The following is a 26,243-nucleotide window of genomic DNA, read 5'->3' as shown; positions in this document are numbered from 1 at the left end:
TGATTAAGGGGACAGGAGGAAAGCTGCCTTCTTGAATTCTAATCAATCACTCCTCCAAGGATGATTTAAGCTATGAGGAGTATATAGGCTTGAGACCCTGTATGACAGTAAGCCTATCTGTGGCACTGTGGAAGGCTAGACCGCATGAGGGAGGTTGGTGGACGTAACAAGCCATCCAAAATGGAAGTGGGCAGCAAAGGCAGCTAGCAATGGAACTTGCAACCAAAAATGCATTGGCCAATCACGGCACAAAAATTGCATTGGCCAGCCACAGCTCCATTGCTCAGGTGATACTTGCAACTTGCACTGAAAGCTCCTATTGAAATGAATCGTGCCACTCAGCAGTTGCTGATCCAGACTGAAATCAAGGGTGCTTTATGGGGTGCCTGAGAGTACCATTGCACTTGTGTCAATGGGGGGGGCAACGTCCAAATGACTTCACACCAAGTGCTGGAGGGCAAGGGGCGAACTGGAAAGAGGTGGCCCTTTCCCTCCCTTGTCTGAGGCCAGGGGTGGTCAGTAGGAGACTGGATTTCTTTATTACTGGATCCTGAAATTTGTTTGTGCACAGGTGTGTATTGTAGCCTCCTCCAAGGAGCTGTGCAAATAACAGCACATGCAAAATATATCAGCCATAGTGCTAAATTGCTGAAGTACAGGCACTGATGAGCAGAAAGCCTTTCACTATTGGAGATGGAAGTTACCCATTTTCTTCCTCTTCCCCCACCCAATGATTCATCATGGATCTCTGATTTGTTTCAGCTGTGTACTGTAAGTGCAAGAATCAGTACAGTCAAATAAGAGTTGCAGAATTTGCACAACAAAAGCTTGTTTTGATTTTATCGCTTGTGTGGGCTCTGATAGCCTGTAGCCATCTTGCAAAACAAGCAAGGATTTGATGGTGATAAAGCACAGTTACTTGAATTCGTAGCAACCTGGAAGTTATTCCACTATCTGTCACTTTTGTAGAACCAAACTAGATGATACATTAACTAGGTATCTATGCTCTTAAATGCATGGTTCTTTTTTTTTTTACACAAATTGCCAATGCAGGGCCTCTGGCCCAGAATGGGACCTTAGCATGCAGTTTAAGGTATTCTCACCCTTTGCAGTCTCCATCCAGATTGCCCCACTATGCATTGAAATGTGTATTTGAAAGAAACCTCCTTTTGAAATGTGTTGGACTGAGCAGGGGCAGGTGATCAAGACTGAGACCATGGGTAGGACGAAGCAAAGCATTAAAGCCCCATATTCCCTAGGCCAGGGCCCTGATCTGTATTGGTGTCACTGCACTGGAGATTTCTGTAAAGCAAAAAACCTAATCCTGCGTATAAGGACATAGATACTTAGCTATTGTACCATCTAGTTTAGCTTTGAATCATGGGGGAAAGGAACATTCAGCTACGCTGTGTTTGACTTCACCTTCCCAACACAGTTGTTTTCTGGGAAACCTTAGCAATTTATCAACAAACAGGTGGATTTAGAAACATAGGGATAAACTTTAATACAGGGTCTTTTTTCTGCAGAGTAAAAAGAATAAGAAATGCATTTGCTCTTCCAGGTACCAGACTCTCCCACCTTCTCAGTTATTAAGCCCAATGAGGTCTACATATAAAGTTAAGTGGCCACAGATTTTATGTTATTAACTTAATAATTGCATGCTATTCTCTATATCTGTAATTCCCATAAAGTCCATTATATACATAACACAACCAGCCTTTATGGCACCAATATTTTTGTCTTAAGTGCCCAGAAGACAATTATATGGCAGTTATTATCTCTTTCATGGTAACTTATCACTTCAGGAATAATGGCTATCGTAAACTGTAAATATTACAGTTGGTCTTACCAAAAACACAGCTTGAAATAATCTATTTGTCACATGTACAGTGTATATTCTATATGTGAACTATGCAGTTGTTGGTAGCAGTGTAGAATGTACCATGCCTTGTAAGAAAGTCAAAATAAAAAAATTCCTTCCAGTAGCACCTTAAAGACCAACTAAGTTAGTTCTTGGTATGAGCTTTTGTGTGAGAAAGTATTATTTATGCCCTTGAATAGTTGCAGCTGTATTATAATTAAAAAACAAATAATGTAACAGCTTAGAAATATGTTCTGTTTTTGTTTACATTTTTGTTTAAATTGGACATTTGGTAGAATGGGCTAGGACTTTGCCTTCCATGGAAGGAACGACTGCTCCAGCCACAGAAACGTTTTGATCTAGCAGATGAATCCTCTCTATCTGGTCAACACCTTCTGAAGGCCGCACCCGCTCTTTAGGCCATGCCCCAAACTTTGCAACCCCCTCGAGTCCTTTTGTGCTGCTGGAATGCTTCGTTGATGGGAGAGAGCAAGGGAATATCCAGTTTTGCATGACCGGAATGTAGCCCACTGTACAAAGGTAAAAGTCACACCCATATCCCTGCCCACTTTTGTCTCTAGTACCACTCACCACTGCCATGCAGCCAACAAAATTTCCCCATGAGGAAATGTGTCCTTCAGGCTGCAAATGGTTCTCCAGCTTTGCTTTACATATTGAAATATCATTGTCATAAATCTGAAAACTTGTCCATTGTCTTTTGGCATCACTTTAGCATTGAAAAACTGAAATCTAGATGTGTAACCACACCTAGATGGCAAGTGTTAGACTGCATAGCTTTTGTTATATGTTGAAGCTTTTTTTTGCACAAATATTAACATGGCAGAACTAATGTTCTGCAACCTTGTCTTCATTTTTATACTCTTTTCCTAAAGAATGGGGTATTTGGATTTTTATGTCATGAATGAACTGTGAATTATATTGATGTGCTGTATTGCTTTGACCTTTTCTACATAGTTTAATGTGAGTAGCCATTCCACTGTGCTGGCTTTTAACTGCTTTATTATCCTCCTGGGAACAGGTAGTCTGAAAGGCAGGCATTTAAAAAAAAGTCACCCTCATTTCAGCATTAGTTGGCAGCCTTTTTTTATTTCACACAACATTTTTGTCTGAGTTTCACATCTGTTAATTGATATCTAAAAGTGGAAGCCTCTTAGTGGGGGATAAGTTATAAAAGAAGGAACAAAGTATGTAGAAATTTGTCATTGTCATATGATATATATCCTCATCTGATATGTCCTAAAGTGCCACGGTAACTGGGTTCCCATGTGACACAGAATTCATTTGCATATGACAAAGATAACAAAGTGGGAAATGAAATAAAATTTCAATCATTCTCCATTTTGGCCTGGAGATAAGCCATCTTGTAGTGCTGCTCCTTCGCCCTTTATAATGAGAGTATGCCTGATGAAGGAGAGATATTAGGTATTACATTTCTGAAAGGTATAAAAGTCGTGTGATATCATGGATATCTCATCTACAATATAGAGTTTCTGCATTTAAGAAATGTGAGAATAATAATGAATGGTTGGGGGTTTTTTTGCTTGGTATAGTTGGGGAAGGTAGGAGGGGTTAAACAGACTGTTTCAGCTTGAAACCTCTTACTTCAGAAGAGTGCTGGCTGCAGCCCATTGGGACTGGCAGAGCGGGTGACAGAGAGACCAGTTGTAGTGCCAGAGCCAATGACAGTTGTTGTTGTTTAGTTGTGTCCGACTCTTCGTGACCCCATGGACCAAAGCACGCCAGGCACTCCTGTCTTCCACTGCCTCCCGCAGTTTGGTCAAACTCATGTTGGTAGCTTCTAATGACAGTTAGAGCCATCTAATTCTGGTTTTACCTTATCCTCAGTGGCGTAGCGTGGGGGGTGCCAGGGGTGCCGGCCGCACCGGGCGCAACATCTGGGGGGCGCAAGTCCAGAGGGAAGGGACAAATTCCTTCCTCCGCTGGGCTCCCCCCTGCGCCGCCAGCCTTGCGCTCTAGCGCACGCGCCCCCCGCCGCTGCTGCGGCTGCGCTCCACTCACTGCTCGCAGAAGGAGCAGCCGCTGCAGCAGCGCCAACGCCGCCACCGACGCCTGGCCAGGCACAGGCAGCCTCCGCACCCCGCCGCCGCCGCCATCCCCTCGGCCCAGCCACAGGTGGCGGCTACTTCTGCTGACTGGGAGGGAGGAGAGCTCTGAGGGGCCTCGCTGCGCCCTGCGCTCCCCAAAACCCTCCGAGAGGAAGCTGGCGGGCGGGCGAGGATCTCCTGGCAGAAGGGGGCGCCGCTGGCTCCGGCTCTGAGCCGCGGGGGGGGGGGGCGGAGCACGGCTGGAAGCCCCCGGACCCGGCCGGGAGGAGGAGAGGCGCTCGCCAAGCCCGGATCTGGAGCTCCACCTACAGCCCAAGGAGAGGAGGGGGCGGGGAGGCGCCCGAGGGGAGGGGGCTTCGGCTGCCTCGGCCCGCGGGGGCTCCGCAAATAATAAATTTAATAAATCCCTGCTGAGCCCTTGGGGGGGTCCTTCGCTCCTTCGCTCGCCCCCAGCCCCAGTGGCGTAGCATGGGAGGGTGCAGGGGGGCCGGGCGCAACATCGGGGGGGGGCGCTCGCACTCGAGTGCTAAAATCCACGGGTTAGGGGGCGCAAATTACTTGCCTTGCCCCGGGTGCTGACAACCCACGCTACGCCACTGCTTATCCTCCTTCCCTCTGAGGGCATTACACTGTTTTAAAGCAGCATTTAAAGCATCATTTAAAGCAGCATTACACTGTTTTAAAGAGCCATGTCTTCTTAATCAGTTAAGCCTTCTCTCAAAGAATCCTGGGAGCTGTAGTTTATCAAGGGTGCTGGGAGTTATTAGGAGACTACTATTCTAATAATTCTGGCTTCTTCATCTGCTGCATTTATGCACTGTTACATTAATCCCATGTATATATGGAAAGCTTCACATTTTGTCACCCACTTCAGAAATAAAGGTGTCCCTAAGGTGACCAAATCTATGCTGCTCATATACTTCTCATTGCAAAAGATTCATGCAATTTGCACTCCCCACTACCAACCAATAGGATACCTTGCAGTTGTATAAAAACATTGCCATCAGTTAGGATTATAAATTCACAGGAAATCTGTCATGTAAAATATATTTTGATTTAATTGTGCTTTTCATCAATGTTAATATGAAAATGAATGGCTTTAAATGCAGCAGATCTTTCTTGCAAAATATGAGTACCCATCCCATCAACAGATCTTTTGCGAAGCTGGTATCATTAAATGTACATGTTATTACACTGAACATAGAAATATGAAAAAGGAAGGATACTTATTTTAATGACTGCTAGAATTTTTAAATGCATTCATTTTAATGTAAAATCATTCCCTACAGTGTGTGTTATAGATCTCTGTAATGTTTCTGAAAATTCCTCACACAGTTCCTTGACAAATGTAAAAGACTTATGAAAATCGTTCCAGATGTCTTAAGTGGCTTGAAGGCGCCACTGAAATAAAATCTACATTTATTCTCATCATTGCATGCTTTAATTATCTATTTCACATTTGGTCTTCAGAGCAGACCAGAGAGGCTTTTAATTAACATTCTGTCTTTACAATAATTACATATATTTGGTAAGTCTATGTTTAGTGAAGCTTTAACATTATTGGGCTTTAATATCCAGAAAACATATTGCCATCTTCGGTAGATAATAGATCCTCTAAGCAGTATTGTTCTGCTAACTAAATCAACTTGCTGAATTGATTTAATCAGTTTTGACATATATTAAAATAGAACTGTGTTAGATGGTTACAGGTGAAATGGATGGAGCACAAGTGATATTCCAGGTTGTTTTGAGATTATTTAAGCACCACCAAATATTTGGAAGACAGTGGCTACAATCAAATGGCTATAAAAGTGCACATGAAGAGTACGCACACCATTGTCAATGCAACAATGCACATACTCCAGCTACCATCCCTCTAGCACAGTGGTGGCGAACCTTGGCACTCCAGATGTTTTGGAACTACAACTCCCATCATCTCTGACCACTGGTCCTGTTAGCTAGGGATGGTGGGAGTTGTAGTTCCAAAACATCTGGAGTGCCAAGGTTTGCCACCACTGCTCTAGCAGCATTGGGTAAATATGATTATATTATCAGAATACAAATTTGGCCAACACGGAGGTCTCTGTGGCCAACATCATGCTGTATGAATTTGGTTAATACTGGCAAGATAGCAGTTTGGTAGGTGATGGGGTGTTAAAGAAAGAATTGAAAGTGGAAAAAACAAATATGATTAACCTAACAAATACTATCTAAATAAAATTTGACACAAATGTGGTTTTTTAAAGGTAAGAATTATGTTTTTCAACAACAAAAATGAAAGATGTAATGCCACACATACACTTTTTGCATACCCTTGGTAAGTCTTAGGTAGGTTGCTGAAAAGGCCAGGTGTTTATATCCTTTGCTTTGTTATGTTTTATCCCGCCCTGGAACATGTAGGCACATTGGCATTTACTGTACAGCAGACTGCTTATTTTTGTGAACTGCTTTGAACACATAGTTTATTTGGAGGAAATGCAGTGTATAAACAAGTTGACTTAAATTTATTATACATAAATGAATGCAGTGCTGGCCACTGACTTTCCACCACCTGTTTATCATTTTTCTCTCCATGTTGCTTTGTATACCAATAGGATGGCATCTAAAGTGATGCACCAATGTCACCTTTTAATACTGTATGTGTCTGAACATTCCAAAACCGTCCCTGAAACTCTGGGGGACTCTCTTAGTTGTATTTAATGTGCCAGGAGAAGTTACAGCTGGAATGGAAGTGTCCTGGGTGCATATTATGGTATGGGTCAAGGAGGTCATTATACTGTATCTACAGAAGGCCTTGTTTTATTATTATCTTGGGTCATTTTTATGCCAAATATTTCACCCAAAATGATGTGCATTCTCACAGCTGAGCTGGGCAAGAGTGAAGGTTCTGCCATGTATTAAATTATGCAGGTCTAGTTTATCCTCCTGATGATGGTTTTGAAATTTGCCCTTCAGATTTCCCAACTGTAGACATAGCTCCGACTTCTTTAATCAATTCCTAAATGACACAGAAATGCCACATTTTATTTTCAATCCTATTTAGCATGGCACAACATCTAAGAATTCTTTGCAGACTATCAGCTTTAATTGTAGGCTCTATGTTCCTAGGAAAATAGAACAACTGTGTTATTTCTGTGTCTGTTATCATTATGAAAGGCAGAGGAAAAGAAGCCCTAAAGACTATTGGAAAGAAAATTAGATATTCTGCACAAAGGCTTGTTCCTTGGATTCAAGAATATAAGAACTCATCAGAAGACAAAATCAAAATGCTATTTAATGGCAGATGAAATTAAGGCTTAGAAGATTATGAAATAGCTAAAGATCTGAATATTCACATACAGAAGCAGTGGCATATGTTTGTTCTGGTTCAATCCTTAGCATATATGGGGAGGGGGAGCCTAGGAAATCCAACTTAAACCCTAAAAATTCTACCAGTGTAGGAGCTAGGAGGACCAACAGGTTGACTTAGTCTAAGGCACTTTCGCTACAATCAAATCCAGATCATGTAGCTCTTGTCAGATAGCTGGTTGTTCCCATTTGTGTTCTGAACCATGAACATAGGAAGCTGCCTTATGCCTAGTGAAACCTTTCTTCTCTCTACCTCAGTATTGTCCATGTTGACTGGCAACAGCACTTCAGAGTTTCTTTGCTATTTTGCTTTTAATTTAATTTAACATTCAGTCTTAATTGAAGAAGCAGTATAGCTCACTGACAGATCACATGGTGTGCATGCAAAAGCTCCCAGTTTCAGTCCCTGACATCTCCAGAAATACTGAGAAAGGGCTGTGTTTAAAACCCCAAAGTGCTGTTGCTGGTCCATGTGGACCATACTGAGTTAGATGGACCAGTGTCTCACTTGACATAAGGCATAAGCTCAATTTTACGTACTAGGCAACATGTAAAGTTAGTAATTTCAACTAGATGTTGACATTGTCCTTGTTTGGCCCCACTGTCAATTAAAACAGATGGGTGTTTTCAAAACTATCATTCAAAAGGACAAGGATTTCCGCCCTCATATAGTATAGCAGAATAGAGACGTGCTAAATAAGGCTACTGTTTCATGATGACTTTTCTGCTACACTGGTCACATATTTTGACATGCTTGCTCTGCTCACACTGTTGTGTCAATAGAGGAGAACCTTTCTGAGACCCCAGATTAACTGGCACTTGCTCTGGCTCAATGACACTATTCCCAGATCAACTGTTCAAAAATAAATGTATCTCTGAAGCTTCAGTATCTGCTCTATATATCTGTATTGCTGAGAAATAAGAAACATTCACCATGTGATATGGACACTTGCTGAAAAGGGATATAGGATAAAATTATCAAAATAAATTACATACAGAAACTCTGCTACTGTTCAGGAATGTTAAAGAGCCTCTTATAGGCAACATTCAATTCATGACAGCCTAAAGCTTTCCTAGCCAGTATAAATGTTAAAATGGGACGAAGAGATCACAGAATGCCATGATGGCTCCTGATATTAAGGGATGTGAGTAGAATGTGATATAGCATCTGTTGAAGGTTTGAATCCCAAATCAGAACAGTTGTATATGGATCATTTATGTCTGGCAGCCCCTAATCATCCCCTCTGAGAGTGTAGGGGGCCATTGTTCCACTTACAGGCAGAACACATTCAAGGGTAGGTACCAATAATGTATTGCGTATATACAGCATTTTACACCTCTCTTCAGCTTAAAAAGTGCCCAGAACAACTGAGAGCAGTAATGAACAAGTCAACCCCTGTCAGGAGGCATGTAATGTAAAAGACACAACATAAAAAGGATAGGAACAGTGGAGGAAAATAGGCAGATGCAGATGATACTTCTTAATGTTATGAAGTTCTTATAATGACCAGCTTGAATCAAAACACAGAGAAGAGGAACCAAATGGACCTATTCTCTCATCACATAAAGGAGTAGTTTGCCACCCCATCTCTCAGCTGCAGCCAAGCCAGAGGGCTGCTACGAGATAACAATTGATGGAGGGAAGCACCTGGTTGGATCCACACTCTCAGGAGTGCTAATTGAGTGGGCCTCATTTCCCATCTCTCCCTCTGCTACAACCAGGTAGAATTTGTATCAATATGGCTACCATGAAAGGCATAATCACAATGATTATGTACATGTCCAAAATGCATCAAAACCTATTCTTTATATACTGAATATATATTTATGAAATTCAGCAATTACAAACTGCCCTATGTATTACAGAGGCCATAAATCTCAATAGATTTTTCAGAAATATATTCCACTTTTCAGCATAGCATTCACCAGATGCAAGTATGGCAGCTTGCTGTGTTTGATAAACTTGTGGTACATTGCTATCTTGTTGACAACTTGCAATTAGATTGCACTGCATGTCTCATCAAGAGCAGGTGCCTTAGAAATAATAGAAGCAAATTTGACCTTCAGTGTTGGAGATCTTGCAGTTCTAGTTTGTGCAGCTCAGTAGTCAGCCTTGAAACTACTTGAAGGTAGAATCCTGGACTATGGAAATACGCTTCTATTTCTGTCAGGGGCAGTTTTTACAGCAATTTCCCTCATGTTTTGTTTAGTGAATAGCATATTTTTAATCTACTTGCTGGTCTCTCTCTCTCTCTCTCTCTCTCTCTCTCTCTTCCATTGCCAGGTATAAATACTGCCACTCTTTCTTCAGTTCGTTAGTATTTGGCCCACTGAAAATAATTCCCTAACATCCAGACACAATGAAAGGAGCTAGGAGGAAGTCCCGAGGAAGTCACTTCCCGAGGAAGTCACCATTGTACCATCTTCTTTTTCTGCCAAGACATGAAGATAGTATTACCTCTCCTCCAACCCCCAATTCTTTCTGGTCAAATAAAACCATAGAACTGGAGGGGGCTACGGGATATCTACTAATCCAACACCTCCTTAGTGTAGGAATTCCAAGCTAGAGCATCCATGACATTTTTTAAGTCATTGTTTTGTTATACTAAATATATCACAGCATCTCTAGTGGAAAGATGCATCACCACAGTTCTTTTCCTTACTGTGCAGGCTACCTCTGTTCAGCAAAAAATATTTATTTTATGCATCTCTTAAACTGCTGTGTCTAGATAAATATACTGGTAATGTGGAATCACTTCATTATGCTGGTATTCTATAGCCCTCTTCAGGCATTGCTTTAATGTGTTAATACACACAGAAGAGTACAGTCCGAATGAGCACACTAGCCGTTCCCACCATCGCTGCAATTTCCATCCTTTTTAACTCAGCTGAAGCAGGGTAGGCAACATGGTGCCCTCCGGATGTTGCAGGACTACAAGTCCCATCATATCTGATTGTTGGCCATGGTGGTGAGGCATGGGACTAAGGTACATTATAGTTCTACAGTGTTTGGGGAGTATCAGGTCAGCTATCCCTGTTCTAGAGTATACAGTAGGCAGTGGAAGATGCACAATCAGTGTCTTGGTCAGTGCACATGGGAGCTAGAGGTAAAACTTGGTTAAATAGTATGATAAGGAAAGACTGGGAGAGTTTCAGGATGTTACAACCCTAATTCATGCAAACAGGCATTGTATGTGCAAGTAGTGGGACATGATGTGTTCCTGTTGCTCGCAACCCCAGTAGAGTCTGGAAGAACATATATGTGCTTTGGTACAGTTTATTTAATCAATCATGTGATACCTAGGGCAGGGGTCTGCAACCTTTAAGACAAAAAGAGCCACTTGGACCCGTTTCCGAAAAAACAACAACAACTGGGAGCCGCAAAAACATTGCAACATTTAAAACAAATATAACACTACATATATTGTTTCTGGCCTTAATGCTATATATACAGGATCGTGCAGTCAGCTGTCAATCTCAAGAAAAAAGGACAAATTAATAGCTAATTAAAATATTTAATTTACAACCAGGTAACCAGGTTAATGGGACTTTTGCTCCTGAACCTCAGTGCTCAGTGTCTGCACATCAGGGCTGTAAGACGTCACCTTCATTTTCACACAGGCTTGCAAGCTGTCATCTGTGAGGCGTGATCGGTGCTTGTTTTTAATATAGTTCATGTTGGAGAAGACCTGCTCACATACATATGTGGAAGAGACCACAAGGGCCATCGAGTCCAACCCCCTGCCAAGCAGGAAACACCATCAGAGCACTCCTGGCATATGGTTGTCAAGCCTCTGCTTAAAGACCTCCAAAGAAGGAGACTCCACCACACTCCTTGGCAGCAATTCACCAAACTTTCTCCTGCTTAAGTTTAAAAAGGGGCTTCAAGCAACTAAAAAGGGGCTTCAGGCAACTAACTCCACGTGGAATTCCACGCGACCGCGACTGCATAATCAAGGCCACAAAATGCCAAAGAAAATTAACCAGGGCCCCAGTGAACCATAAATCATAATCAGTGCCTGATGTAAATAATAATTAATAATGAGGGCCCAATGTCATCCTCGTCATTATAAAAATAATCCCTCTCTTCGTGCCGCCCAGCCTCCCAAGAAAAAAACCCCACTTCAAACGGTCACAAAGCACAAATTCCACGCGACCGCGACTTGCTATGCCCAATAATCAATGCCCCAAAATGCCATAGAAAATTAATCAGGGCCCCAGTGTACCATAAATCATAATCAGTGCCTGATGTAAATAATAATTAATAATGAGGCATTCGTCATTATAAAAATACCGTATTTTTCGCCCCATAGGACGCTCCGTCCCATAGGACGCACCTAGTTTTTTGGGGGGGAAATAAAGGGGAAAAAAATTCCCTTTATTTCCCCCCCAAAAGCAGGTCGGGGAAACCGAACCAGGTCGAGGAACAGCGGGATGGCGGCGCTGCGCCTCCCTGCTGTCCCCCGAGCTTGTGGGGCTGGCCGATGCCTGCGGGGCGGCAGGCTGCTATCCGCAGCATGGGGAGCCTTGCCGGGAAGTCCGGCAAGGCTCCCCACACTGTGGATGTCTGCCTGGCAAGGGGGGCGCTCTGATTTAGGGCGCCCCGCCCGCCGGGCAGCAGGCTGCTATCCGCAGCGTGGGGAGCCTTGCCGGGACCTCCGGCAAGGCTCCCCACGCTGCGGATGTCTGCCTGGCGAGGGGGGTGCTCTGCTTTAGGGCGCCCCGCCCACCGGGCGGCAGGCTGCTATCCCCACGCTGCGGATGTCTACCTGGCGAGGGGGGCACTCTGCTTTAGGGCGCCCCGCCCACCGGGCGGCAGGCTGCTATCCGCAGCGTGGGGAGCCTTGCCGGGAAGTCCGGCAAGGCTCCCCACGCTGCGGATGTCTGCCTGGCGAGGGGGGCGCTCTGCTTTACGGCGCCCCGCCCGCCGGGCGGCAGGCTGGTCACCTCCGCCCCTCGCCTCCGCCCCTCGCCTCCTCCCCTCGCCACCGCCCCGGAGCCGCAGCAAAGGCTTTAAAGAGCCGCATGCGGCTCTGGAGCCGCAGGTTGCCGACCCCCGACCTAGGGGAAACCATTTGGCAAGGGAAAGAGAATTAGCACCTTCACGGCATGTCACACTTCTACCTCCCAGTAATATTGCAACTAGTTGAAATGTAACCAGGGGTTTGTGATTGAAACCAGTTGATTACAGAGTAAACCAACTGGACAGAGCTAAAATATGTTACTCCACTTCTGCCAAGAAGAGTTAAACAAAAATGCAATCCATTAACATAATCCATCAGCATACATTATTTTTATGGCTATGTATGCCTATAATGGTTAATCATTTTAAAATTATTCCCAACTTTTCAAAGCTTAATTTCTGTACTATTCTTGGATAAATTAGCAAACCTGTTAATAATAGTAAAGTAAGTTTGAACCTTTCATATCTTCTACATCAAAGGATATATCTGCACAATATTAGTCAGTGGATGAAATTTGTGAGTAGGGCTTCTTCTGACTCACAAAGCTAACGGATGATGCTTTTTAAGCACAGGAATGTATCAGTTCAATCACTGTGAAATTCCAGGAGTACATGGTGTAACATCCATTAAATCGCTGGTGTACATGGCTATAGTTAAGTGTAATGCTGAGTAAATACATTGGAAACAGTTGACCAAACACTAAGAAATAGTGGAGTATAAAGAGATGTGCAATTATGTTTGCATCTTAATATGTTTAAGTAGCATTCTGATTCTTTTTGTATTTTCTAGAAGTATACCCACAGATTTTGGTTCTAGGTAAGGAGAGGAAGAAATGGAGGAGGAGGAGTGAGGTGAGGATAAAGGGGAACCAAAGAGGAAAGGAGGAGGAGGAGGGAAAAAGGAGAGAGACTTCAGGTAATAGTTTATAACCGATCTAGACAGATCATGTTAGGACATTGTTGTCCCACCCCCTCTCTCCTTGAAAGAGACTTGATCTCTGAGGGAGAAGAAGAACCCCAAAAGAATGTGTAATTCAGATCTGCATTTAGGACTGCACCACCCCCTCTTCTCCCTCCTATTGCAGCAGCAATGCCCTCCCTCCTCAACTTTACAGTGTGGGTTTTGACTAGTCACCTTCTATGGGCTGAGAAGGAAGCTTGGTGGAGCCCCTGGTTGGGACTGCATTTTCATCTATGTTATACTGCAAGGCACACCTGTGCTCTTTTGGGTCAACTGGCTATCTGAAGTTCAGTGTGGGCAAGTAAAAGAAGGCAAAATCTTATGGCACTGCCACTCTGAAGCATTATTGGGTTAAGGGGCACCTTGAGGTTTCCACCCATAGCGTGAGGCTTCAGGAGTACTTTGGGGTGCACTTACGGTCTGGCTCGAACACCTTAGTGGTGTGCAGGTTGGACTTCACTTACCCAAGGCTCACTTAGCAAGGAGGCAGAATCTTCTCCTACTCCTTGGCTGAGGAGTCAACAATGTGATAGAGTCTGCTTGCCTATACTTAATTCTTTGGTTGAAGTTGCAGAACCTATTGTTCTGTTATATTTAATAATTACAACTTTTTCCTCCAAGACGGTGTGCCAGATCTTTCAGGGGGCAAAGCAAACAGGTTCCCATAGGGTTGCTAAGGTCAAATGCTGCATTTCTGAGGATCAAAGAAGAAATGCAGATAATCCATGGGAAACTGGACAGCCAGTGTTGTGTAGTGGTTAGATTGTCAGACTAAGACCTGGAAGACCAGGATTCACATTCCCACTTGACCATGAAGCTCACTGGGTGACCCTGGGCCAGCTACTGCCTCTCAACCTAAGCTACAACACACGGTTGTTGTGGGGATTAAATGCAAAGGGGGAGAACCATGTATACCACCTAGAGCTCCTTGGAGAAAAAGTGAGATAGAATCATAGAATCATAGAATCATAGAGTTGGAAGAGACCACAAGGGCCATCAAGTCCAACCCCCTGCCAAGCAGGAAACACCATCAGAGCACTCCTGACATATGGTTGTCAAGCCTCTGCTTAAAGACCTCCAAAGAAGGAGACTCCACCACACTCCTTGGCAGCAAATTCCACTGTCGAACAGCTCTTACTGTCAGGAAGTTCTTCCTAATGTTTAGGTGGAATCTTCTTTCTTGTAGTTTGAATCCATTGCTCCGTGTCCGCTTCTCTGGAGCAGCAGAAAACAACCTTTCTCCCTCCTCTATGTGACATCCTTTTATATATTTGAACATGGCTATCATATCACCCCTTAACCTCCTCTTCTCCAGGCTAAACATGCCCAGCTCCCTTAGCCGTTCCTCATAAGGCATCGTTTCCAGGCCTTTGACCATTTTGGTTGCCCTCCTAGATAAAATCACTGAGATTTGGAATAACAGTCTTTTTGCTTAGAGTGAGAAAAACAGGAAACAGCAAGACACAATTATATCAGAGCAATGATTGACCATCCTCTCAAAGCCTTAGCAAATCCTCAGCGAAGAGGCTTTGGTAGACATTTTAATGGATCAGGATGTTAAATACAGTGTTTGCTCTCCAGTAACCTAGGATTTTAAATGAATAGGCATTCTTTTAATTTGTGTTAGAAATACACAGTAAGCAAAATTATGCATATTTATTTTTTGTTGCATCTTTACAATGGAGACATGTAAGCACATGGTTAACTCTGTAATTTAAATCAATGGTATTTAAAAGTATTTAACTTTGGCTTGATTGTGACATATATATTAATAATTCACAAATCATCAATAGTTGCTTTATTTAGGACATATATGTGTCTGGGTGATATGTGTCTGGGTGTCATGGGGAGAGAAGACAGTGATGGGTAGGGTTTTGGTATAAATTCAGATTCAAATATTGTCACAGTCATAAATCATAATGGGTTGTCTTGGAGAAGTCACCATCTTTCACCCTAACCTCCTTTAAAGGCCTAACTATGAATGCAGTTATATAAAATGAATGGTGCAATATGATACTGTTGATTATTAATGCTACAAAAATTTTCAGTTCCCAAAAGGGGGGGGGAGTCAACCCGTGAAACATTCCCAACTTTTGTGGATGCATGGGTCTCCCCACCATCACAAAAAAAGAATCTTAATTATGGATGGCTGTCAATCATATCAATGGAAAACTCTTGTATTACTTTGCAAGGTCATATATGGAGTAAAGTGTCATGCCCCTTTCTTGCCTTTATCTCCTCATTTGGTTACCTTGGAATGTCTTTCCTTCTGGAATTCATCAGAACTTAAACTGACTTTTTATGTTGACCTTTGGCATTCTGAGCAGTTCATCTGCATTTCTTTTCACAGATAGGAAAAATCTGAAGGGTTTTAGAGAGCTCTGCTACCTAATGTGTCCCTCCTACCTTGTTCTTGAACCATCTTCTCTTTGCCTTTGGTACCCTTTTTTGGAATAATGCATTAAGACCTAGCCTTTAAATCAAATTCTAAAAGGAACCAAGCCCTTCTTGATCTCTTGGTACCATGATGACCATTGGCTTACTTGGCAGTTGTGAAAGAAGTAGCAAAGAAAGAGTGGGGTTTGAGAGGCTAATTTAACAGCCGAGCATCTTGATTGCTTCTGTTTCCCCTAGCGTCTTTCAGACTAGTCATCCATATCACTCAACAACTGTGTGAGTATTCAAACCAGATTTTATGCTTTTGAATTATTATGAGTGGATTTATTTATTATGGAAACTGAATCACAGGTAAACAAAGAAGCAATTTGAAAAATTGTATGGAATTAAATGTATTTTGCACATAAAACTGGAAATAGAATATAGCTTTCAACCTATTCTGCTGGTGGATTTTAAGATCTGAACATAAAATATAGTCATTCCATTGTTATTTTAGAAGTAGACTCTCTGATCTTTTTCTATTTCTTTTCCCATCCCATTTAAGAGAGCTGCATGTTAGGCCTTGTTAAACTTCTAAGTAGTAGAGCAAAAGTCCATCAGTGTGAGCACCTTATTCCCTTTTGATGGCAATCAAGGCAGATGCCCCAAAACTAGATAGATTTTGATTGTCCTCTACAGGAGAATCGTTATTTTGTGCCATTGAATCACAAAGCCACAGCTTTCCTCTGGGAAACTAATATACAGGCAAATGGAGAGAGGGGAAATGGCTCAACAGTTCTAAAGAAAATTTCAACCCTATGCCCGAGTAGCTGCCTTCTGCATCTTGTGTCTATGCAGTACATCTGCCTTGCACATTCTTATGGAGTGAGAAGTGGAAAATGAAGGTGAAGAGTTTTGCAGATTGACAACCCAGGCATGTGTGAAGAGATGCTCTTAGATACTGAGAGGTGTGATAGCATAGTAAGTGCTATATTATCAATCATTTTTAAAATGTGTATGGTTTTTCTTAAAAAAAGGTTTGCTTTTATAGTTACACCATGCTGAGAAGGAAGGCTTGTGAGTGTTTGAATGCATGTATGCTACATTTATCGTAATGTAAACCTCTGTGAATGGGAATCAAAGCTACATATTTTGGTACATTTCCTTTTGAAAAATGCACATTAAAGCTGCAAAACTGAATTCATTTAAGACACTTACACACCTTATGGAATCCCAATGAATTGATGTAACGGAAGCCCCTGGGGCATGTCTTTAACATATTCAGTTTCCTTTTCTTTATATGCTATGTATAATAGCAGCATAAGTACACACTTATTACACTGGTTGAATAGATTACTTCCTGCTGGCATTAAAAAAAAAATACAGGGCTTCATTAGGGCAGATCATTATCATAATGTATTAACTATGATACATCTCCTGAATGATGATGATCTGATGGGCTATCAATGAGCTACATCATTATTCTGCATTTGGCTGGTGATGTATTAAAATGATGCTTCATTACTTTGAACCATTTGTTGCCACCACAGTATAATATATCATGGGCGTGACATCACAATAGCAATCTTCTTGGCCATGCTTTGTGAGTTTGTGGCATTAAGCTCAGCAATGCATTCTTATGCGCTTTTTCGCATTCATAGATAATGTTGCTTTAAAAAATTCTCAGTACAGGAATAGAGGAGTGATAGATGGCTGGTCATGGACAAGAGCTGGACTTGTCACTTAACTGAGTCAACTTGACCTAATAGGTAGGAAGGAAAAAAGGAAAGGCTTCCAATTTAAAGGATCTTTTCTAAAAGAGAGCACAAAGTGCTAGGAGTACTTGCACATTTTGTGATACAGTATGTCATTACTAGTTGGCAAAACTCACCACCCACTAGGCTGAATAAGATCTATCAGCCATACATGGTGATTGAATAAGCCTCCTAGTTCTGCTAGCTTGTTTGGACTGGAGTTGTTCAAGCACATGACTGGCCGCAATCTACAATCAGTGGGATGTATTCCACTCAAGAGTCACAAAACATGCAGGGCTGCATTAGTAAGCAAATTTTCCAGACTGTCAGCATCCAGTGATATAAAAGCTGATGTAGTTTACAACATGTAGCCCTTAACAACTTGGGACCAGTTTACCTATGATATCGCCTTATCCCATGTGCCCATTTGACTGCTTCAGTCAGCGGAACTCACACTACTACAGGTGCCACGTAATACCTATTCCACGTTTAGTGTGGCAGCATCTGCACTTTGGAACTTCCTGTCTAATGAGATCAAGCAGGCACCTTCACTGTACTCCTTTCAGTGTCTGCTAAAAACATTCTTGCTTAGATAAGCTTACCCAGATGCTTAGAAAATGGATGTAATGCTTAAGAAGTTGAGATCATTTTAATCTGTTTTAGTATTTTAACTTTTGTATGTTTTAGAGTATGGTTTAGTTAAAGAATGTTTGTCCTTTTTATGTGACCCTTTAGCCCTGGTAGTCAATTTGTTCCTTTTCTTTGCTGAATCTCAGCAAGAAACCTATCAAGATGGAACAAATATATTGGCTAAGTGTACCTTTTTAATATGGCAGCTTTTATCAATTTTGCAATAGAGTATATGGATTCATATTAGACCTTCAATTAGCCTACACATTAACACCAGCACTGCAGCTTTAGATCTTTAATTTAACTCTGCAGGCAAAGGAATATGAATGATTGCAAAATTGCTCCTTCAATGAATATTTCTTTGTTGAAACTTCAGTATTCATTGCCAACAAAACAAAAGAAGGGCAAACATCTTGGATTAAACATCCTGATGAATAGAATATCCCCTATGTGAATAGTGTCTTTATATAGTTTAGTCACTAAGTGACACCGGACAGATTTGTATCTGGGTGGTGTCAGGCATTCCCCGGATCTGTTCTGCTATTGCTTAAGAGAGACAATAGGATTCATATCTGACTTTTTGGCGGGTGCATCCTGTCAGACTTCCTTGGCATCCCTGTTCTACCATAGAATGTATGTGGTATTGCATGCCCATTGATGATCTGTAGAGCTAAACAGTAGCAGTTGTAATGGTTCTCTGAATAATGTGTGAAATCAGCTTATCCGATGCCCTTATTGAAACAGAGATTGTGCTGATCCATGTACTAATCTCTGCTAGTGTACAGAGGATGTCAAAGACCTGAAGAATTTGTGATTCACAAAGCCAAATACCCCAGACCAGGCTTGCATACCATTGGGAAATGTAGAGAATAGTAGTAGAGCACAAGGAAGGGAAACAACTTGGAACAACTTCCTCCTTTTCTGAGTGAACAAGCAGAGATCTTGCCCTGGGTGTGTATTTGTTACACCTGTCTGTAAGAGTGTCAGTAGGTTCTTTTACATTGGTCAGCCACGTGGTGCCCTGAAAATGCATCCAGAAAGGTGTATTGAATCCAATAATTTACACCCACACCAAAAATTGAAGTCAAACCCAAATCATCAATTTATTACTGGAGGGTGGGGGATGAACATTCAGTTATACTTTAAACAACTTGGTGGCAATTCAGTAAGCAATTGATGCAGTAACTGAGCATGGGTATTAATCCATGGGTATGAATGCCTTGAAAACAGAGAATAAGAATGCTTATATGAAAGAAATTGAAAAAGAAGAAGATCTGGAACATGTCTGTTTGGTATGAAAACTCCAGAAAACAGAACAGAGTTCAAAGTTGCCTATGTAGTACTCTGAGGAACATCTTCAGCTGCTAAGTGATGATGATGAATCATAGCTGTCAAGTGTCCCTTATTTGAAGGGACAGTCCCTTATTCCAGCGCCATGTCCCACTGCTGTCCCTTATTGATGGATGTCACTTAAATGATGTCCCTTAAATTTCAAAGGAAGCAGCTCCTCTCCCTCCCTCCCTGCCAGCCAGGAAGGAGGAAGGCTCCAACTGTGTTGCTTGGCTGTGTTGCTCACCCAATAAGAAGTCTAAGAACGACTGGGGGTTGGAGCTTGCATGCCTTGTGTGTGGCTAGTTAATGCAAGCTGAGGGGTTTTTTGAATGCTGGACGCCATTTTGTTGCATGTGCTGCTGCAAACTTTGCAGTGCAAAGCCAGGCCGGGGAGCCATCTTAAGTTGAGGCTGCATAGGCCTTGTGGTGCATGTGATTCAGATTCTATTCAGTTGAACCTCTGGTTACAAAGTTGGTTGGACAGTGTTCTCGAAGCTACCAGCATGAGTTTGACCAGACTGCAGGAGGACAGGAAGACTGGAGTGCCTGGAACAGGTGAGGCTGTAGGTCCCTTATTTTGGCTGCTGGTCCCTTATTTTCAAATCTGTAAGTTGACAGCTATGTGATGAATGTGTGTGAGTATGTGCATGGACATGCAGAATTTCAGAACCAGAAGCTTAGGCTAGGAACTCCATTCCTAAGATGTCTGTTCTGCCCTGCATCCCCTTTGAGTTAAGGTCACAACAAAAGAAAAAGCTTAGTAATAGGATCTCTCACTTCAAGACTTCTCAGCCTGGTGCATTGCACTTGCATGTATCAGTGATGATGATGATGGTGGAGAAAAAGAAAAAAGACTGATGAAAGGACCAAAACCTTCATTTTTTTCTAAGATTTTGCATCTCAGATATGTGTATGGAAGATCTCTGTCCAGTATATGAACCAAATAATAGGCTATCATGGGCTGCCTTGTTACAAGATAATAACAATTTTAGAACAGGATCTCCAACCATAGCTGCTTGTAGCAGTTGTTATGATCAACAGCTGCTACAGACACTCAGAGTCTTCTGTGTATGTGTTTCTTATGAACTGCAGCTCAGAAGTTTGCATGTATATGATTAAATTATCTCTAGGCAGAGGAAGTTGTCATAAACATTATAACTGAACATTATAGAAGCATGCCCAAAACTCTTAGAATATTGCAGCTAAGTGAAATCTACACTTTTTTTAACCTTTTAAAATATTATTGTAGGCAATTAAGTCTTTTTACAGCAATGTAATTATGACAATACAATTACAAGAGGCTATAGATAATCAAGACTTTATAATGTGATTACAGTTTTATGTATCTAAATGTATTGTGGAATATCCAAACTATTTAAATAACCAGACATTCAGATAAAATGGAGTGCTGTCAGTAACTTACACCAATATCCCTTAACCATAGTGAATACACTGTAATTGGCCTGTCATATCTTCAGCATCACTGAGGCTTGGCTTATGGACATGCAACTGTGATGGTCCTACTGCATTAATGTATGACTTCTAAAGTTACTCAGAGACCACACTGGATTATTCTTTCAAATATATTTGTCTATTTATCTTTATAAGTCTTGTTTTGAAAATAATTAAAATCTATGCCTTGGAATGCCTGTATCATTCCTTTAGAGTCTCAGTGTCATCAAAATAAATTAAAATTTATGAGAAATTGAATTTCACTGTATTGCATGGTGTATAGTATTTCTGATTATTTAGATACTTTGTACAGTTATTTTAACTTGCAGTGCTGAACTATATTATTTGTGGCTGTTGTAGGTTCTGAATAATACTACTTTTATTATTTTCTTTGGATCCTCAGTATTGAGCAGGTGGGAAATCTAATTACCCTAACTGTGCAAAATTGCTAATGACGGGATAGCACATTATTATTGTGTGTGTTGTGACAGCAGTTATTGTGTGTCAGAACAAAATTCCATTCCACAATGGAAGACATTTAGGTGCAATAACAGATAAAGCAAAGAGTTTAATTTACTTATTGTTAGTTATAGTACATTGCTTTGGAGCTAATTCAGCCATGGAAAAATAACAAATTCAACAACAATATGTTGCACTAGTTTAGTCCATGATGCAATGTCGGTCAGGATGATAAAAACAAAGTTTTATGATATTTCCTTCCTTCAATTGATTTCTTTGTGTTTATAAACCAACCCTTCATTGTAATGATTTCAGGGATGGTTGCAACATAAAACCTACATAAAACAAATCAAGATCATGTCAAGAGTGTTAATCATTTCCATAAAAATATTTTTAAAATGAAAAATAAGGGCCTTGCCCCACCCTCCGACCCTAGGAGTCTTCATAAGGGAGCTGGTCTGGAGGAAGAACTGTGAGGGGAGAGACTCCATCAGGCAAGGCCTCTTTCCACCTGCCTTGCCCTACCCTCTGCTTCTCAGTTTGTATTGTATTATTTTATGTACTGTGGCTTGCTGTTGTTTTGTTGATTATAGTTTAGAAATTATTTATTATAACTGTTGAGTGGATTTCTGTTTAACTTTTATATGTTATTATTCTTTAATACTATTCTAATGATTTTGAATGTTACTTTTTGATGTAGGTTGCTTATTTTAAAGTTATGTTTTATTATCACATTTTTGTATTTCATTAGATTGTTATAAGGTGTACACTTTTTGTTTCTTCAGCTTGTAAACCGCCTTGGGTATTGTAAGATAGAAAGACAGTATACAAATTAAAAATGGTGATGATGAAATGAAAATGAGTGAAACTATTCAAAATAATACAGGAGACTGTGAGCACAATTAGCAACTGACCACATTATTTCAACCTCATCCAAAAGCCTGGGCAAAGAGCTGCATCTTTAACTGGCACTGAAAGGCAAACAGTAGTGGCACCAGACACATCTCAGAAGGTAGAACATTGAGCAAGAGCGGTGGCACCTAGAGAAGGCCCTTTTCTGTGCCAATACAGCATGTAATTTACTTTGCAGTGGGACAGTAGATAGGTATCCCCTGCTGTTCTTAAAGGTAGTGGATAGCTTATTGGAACTGGGAAGTTGTGCTTTCTTTTACCATGTAAGCATATATCAGGAGGGTTGACATGTTATGTTCTTCTTCCTCTTCTTTTACTGGCCCTGATATAGAGGCTTTCATAGCTGCCCAGCACCAACTATACCAGGAAAATGCCAGACTTGTTAAATGTCTGTGTTTGGGAGAATTGCTGTCTCTCAGCCTTAACCCAGACTTTTATATCTCCTCTTAGAGTGTGAGAAGAGACACCGAGAGTGTCTTCAATCTGTTTCCTCCCTGATTCTACAGGTACCCCACACCCCTTGTCTGCTGTGTGAAGCAGAGCTCTAGATAAGCCACACAAGAGATGGAGGGAAGTGAACCAGAATCAGGAAAGGAACTATTGGGAGGAACAGGGACTGTTTTGCCTCCCATTGCCACCAGAGATTTAAAGGTGTAAGGGTGGTATCCAGGCTGCAAGACAAATCCCATGAGAAAAGGAAAGGAAGACTAGTATAATCAATATTGGAGGTCATATTTGCATTTTCCATCACTTTATTTGATACGTCTGGGAGACTTTTATCTGCTAAAATATTCAGCAACCCTAAGCATTGAACTGACCCAATTAGTCTGATTCTCTTGGGCTAAAAGCTTGGCACTGCTGTTTGTCCTTCTAGAAGTGCCTAGCACACTCTTAAGCACACTGTAGTACAAATACCCCCTTTCCCCAGCTTAAAAAGATACTGTTTATCATGTGAGTTGGGATAAATATACTAGCTACTGTATTAGCAACCAAGGGGGATAGAGCTTTGCTTCAAGGAGCCAAAGACTCTGCAGCTGACACCTGTAATGAAGCTTGTTGACATCCATCACAGCAAGAGCCTTCTTGCTCTTTAAAAGCTAATTGCTTGTAGACACCTGAGCTTCTGCCTCCTCCATCTTTGCATGACCCATGAGATAGATATACACCCAAGAAATCTGCCAAACAGGTGCGTACATGCATATGCCCATAATTCTGTCCATGCCACATTTGTCCAATTAGAATTCCAGCTGATGGCGTTCATTTTCTACTGGGCCATCTATGGCACACTAGAGCCACAGGTAGTTCACCTCAGCAAGCTAACAGTACTGTGTCTCAGATCATTTATTATTGGATCTGAGAAGCTGCCAGAACTGTTAATGTATGTGTGTGTTTAATTCTTTTTTAGAAGCAAAGCCGTCTCATTACTCTGCAAATAAGTCTCTCAATGCATTGTTTCATACATAGCTTACTTTGATCTGAAGTAAACAGCCCGACAGAGCTGTATATGCTTTTGAAAGAGGTTTTGGAATATTTGATCTGGTGCCTCAGCTGTAGGCCATTAGACTCCTGAAGCCTGTTCATCTTTCCCTTTCTGATGCCATAGTACAATATGCTACAGCTGCGTGTTACTGTTGGGTGTTAGTGGGATTTTGGTTTTTTTACTGCTTTCAATTGATAGCTGCATTCAATACTTTTTATTAAAGGAAATATATAGCAGAATTATTTTAAATGAATGAAACTTCTTAAGGCACTGTATGCTTGCACATTCAAAGAAGTAGGAGTGAGTTTCGGTTCCTGGTATTGCACTTCTTCTGTAACACTCAAAGCTAGCTGCCTCCATACAAATTTGGGTTACTGCCTCCTCTTCCTTCAAACTGTGGTATAATAGCCCCCTTTGTTCAGGACAGGTATCTGTCCTTCTGGTGGGAACTTTCAGGAACCATAGGAGTATAAAGAAAATATAAAACTATTGCACAAATTGCCTTCCATTCACGTAACTTTGCACCTGACTTACTGTTTGAACAATCTCCATTTTACATAATGTCACAGCCATCCTTTGCCCATGCATTGGTAATTTGAATGTTGGATTAATACAGTTGTTGTATGTGGGGCTACCCTTCAGAGGCTGCAGCTACTGCAGAATGTGGTGTCTAGGCTGCTTGTGGGTGGGGGCAAACTACAGTCAACACAAAACACTTTTTCTGCAGGATTTGCACTGGCTCCAATCTGCTACTGGGCAAAGTTCAAGGTTTGGGTACTAATGTATATGACCCTTATATAGCTTGGAACCAGGATACTTAAGAGACTGCCTAATCCTTTACAATACCCATTGGGTAACTGCCTTTTGCAGGAGAATCTCTCCTTTGTTCCTAAAACTGCTTTTTAAAACTTTTTATGGCTATTGTCAGCTGCCCTGGACTCCTTTGGAAGGAAGAGCGGGATACCATAACAATTACTTGGTAATAACAATATTTTAGTGATTTAGGAATTACCTTTCACATAAGTTTCAGAGTGATTTGCAATCACACAACAAAAACAACATAAATTGGTTTTCAAGCAATGCAAATAAACATCCAAGACAGAGACCTAAAAATAATTATGCTCTCCACTCTCATCTAGATGCAAAAGCTCGTCAAAGCTAAAACAAAAATAGTGGACACTTGTCATACCTCAGCAGAGATCCTGTTTCACATAATGGAGCTGAAAGCTTTGCTCTGAGTTGCTAAGGAGCAGGCTTTTAATATTTTCTATTGTTTTAGAGGACTTAGGAATACTTATGTGTTCTTGGGGTATATGCAAGGCCCATGAAGGTCACTCAGAGCTGCTAGCTGTAAGGAGTAATAAATCCTGTATCTTCTTCACAATCGTGTATTGTCTTAGCTTGGCTAAGGCTTAGTCAGCATTTCTGTCTCCTCATTCCAGAGATCATTCCAGAGGCAAAGATATTTCTGTCCTCAAGAAAGACATTGAGTGCCTCTTGAGTTTCTTGACCAAAGTTTGCTTCCATTCTGCTTCATAACTCTCTGGCCTATCATCCTCAGCATGTACCCTGGTTCTGCCTCAAAATGACCTGAATGACAAGCAGCAGTCAGACATACTAGATACTTGAGAAAATTGAGTTTTTTCCCCATCATGGAAAAATGTAGCTTCACCTGCTAGGTATCTTTGTACTGAGCTTCCATTAAAGACATAGGAAGGGGGCCAGACCAGAAAAGGTGGTGACCCAAATTATATTGGGTATGTATATATAAGGCATAATATAATCTCATTGCAGGCATACACTCCTGCAACCACAGAGGCACAGCTGTCTATAAGCCATATCACAGCAGGGTCAATAATACTGAGCCCCGTGATGATAGTTTTCTGCTGTTTTCTTCTAGAATTTTACTTCACAGATTTTTATTGACTCTAGCTGAAAAGATCTGAGTTGCATTGTGTAATTACCTAGCAGAACTACGGGAATTGCCTAAAGGGTAAGCTATATATCACATTCATGGCATTTATTACTTTTCCATTCCATTTCTTCTCTGTATTAAATAGGCACAAAAACTCTATTATTTGTCAACAGCAATGAGTTAGCAGCCAGCACAAACCTGAAGTGCACAAGAGATTTCTGATTCCCAGCTTCTTTGAATAATGTTAAAACTCATCATTGCAAAGGTATGGAGTTTCACTGTTTAAATTCAACTGATTGCAATGCTGTGAAGTGTTTCAGAGTAAAGCATCCCTCCAGTCCTACTTGTCATTGCTGGCAGTGCCACTAAAAATACAAGGGACAGTGGAATATAGATAGGAATGCTTTTAATTTTCCGAAGAGTTAAAATGTTTAGAAGAATGGGCGCCTAACAGCTTTTTTCTTTCCCCTGCAATAAAGTGTCTCAGGTCTTGGGTCCTTCTCATTTATCACTTTATTGCTACCTTTTCTTGCTTGTGCTTTAAATGAAGAATGGTGGAGTACCCTTGTAAACACCTATGAAATTGGGCCCTTGACTGCATGAACAGTGAGATTGCTCTGTGACAGCAAATGCTAGAAAAGTACAGAAGCTGCTGAATGTGACTTCAGCACTGGAGATTGGACAGCATCCACCATCACGGCTGAAGGCAATAG

General features: G+C 41.4%; 1 protein-coding gene across 1 annotated transcript in view; it reads left to right on the top strand.

Annotated features, from left to right (window-relative positions):
* Positions 1 to 26,243, top strand: part of DPP10 (dipeptidyl peptidase like 10) — a 589,554-nt gene that overhangs the window by 222,564 nt on the left and 340,747 nt on the right. The window lies entirely within an intron of this gene.

The sequence above is a fragment of the Podarcis vaucheri genome (assembly GCF_965113315.1).
Source record: "Podarcis vaucheri genome assembly, chromosome: 1".
Classification (NCBI taxonomy): domain Eukaryota; kingdom Metazoa; phylum Chordata; class Lepidosauria; order Squamata; family Lacertidae; genus Podarcis; species Podarcis vaucheri.
This window is presented reverse-complemented; position numbering and strand designations above follow the sequence as displayed.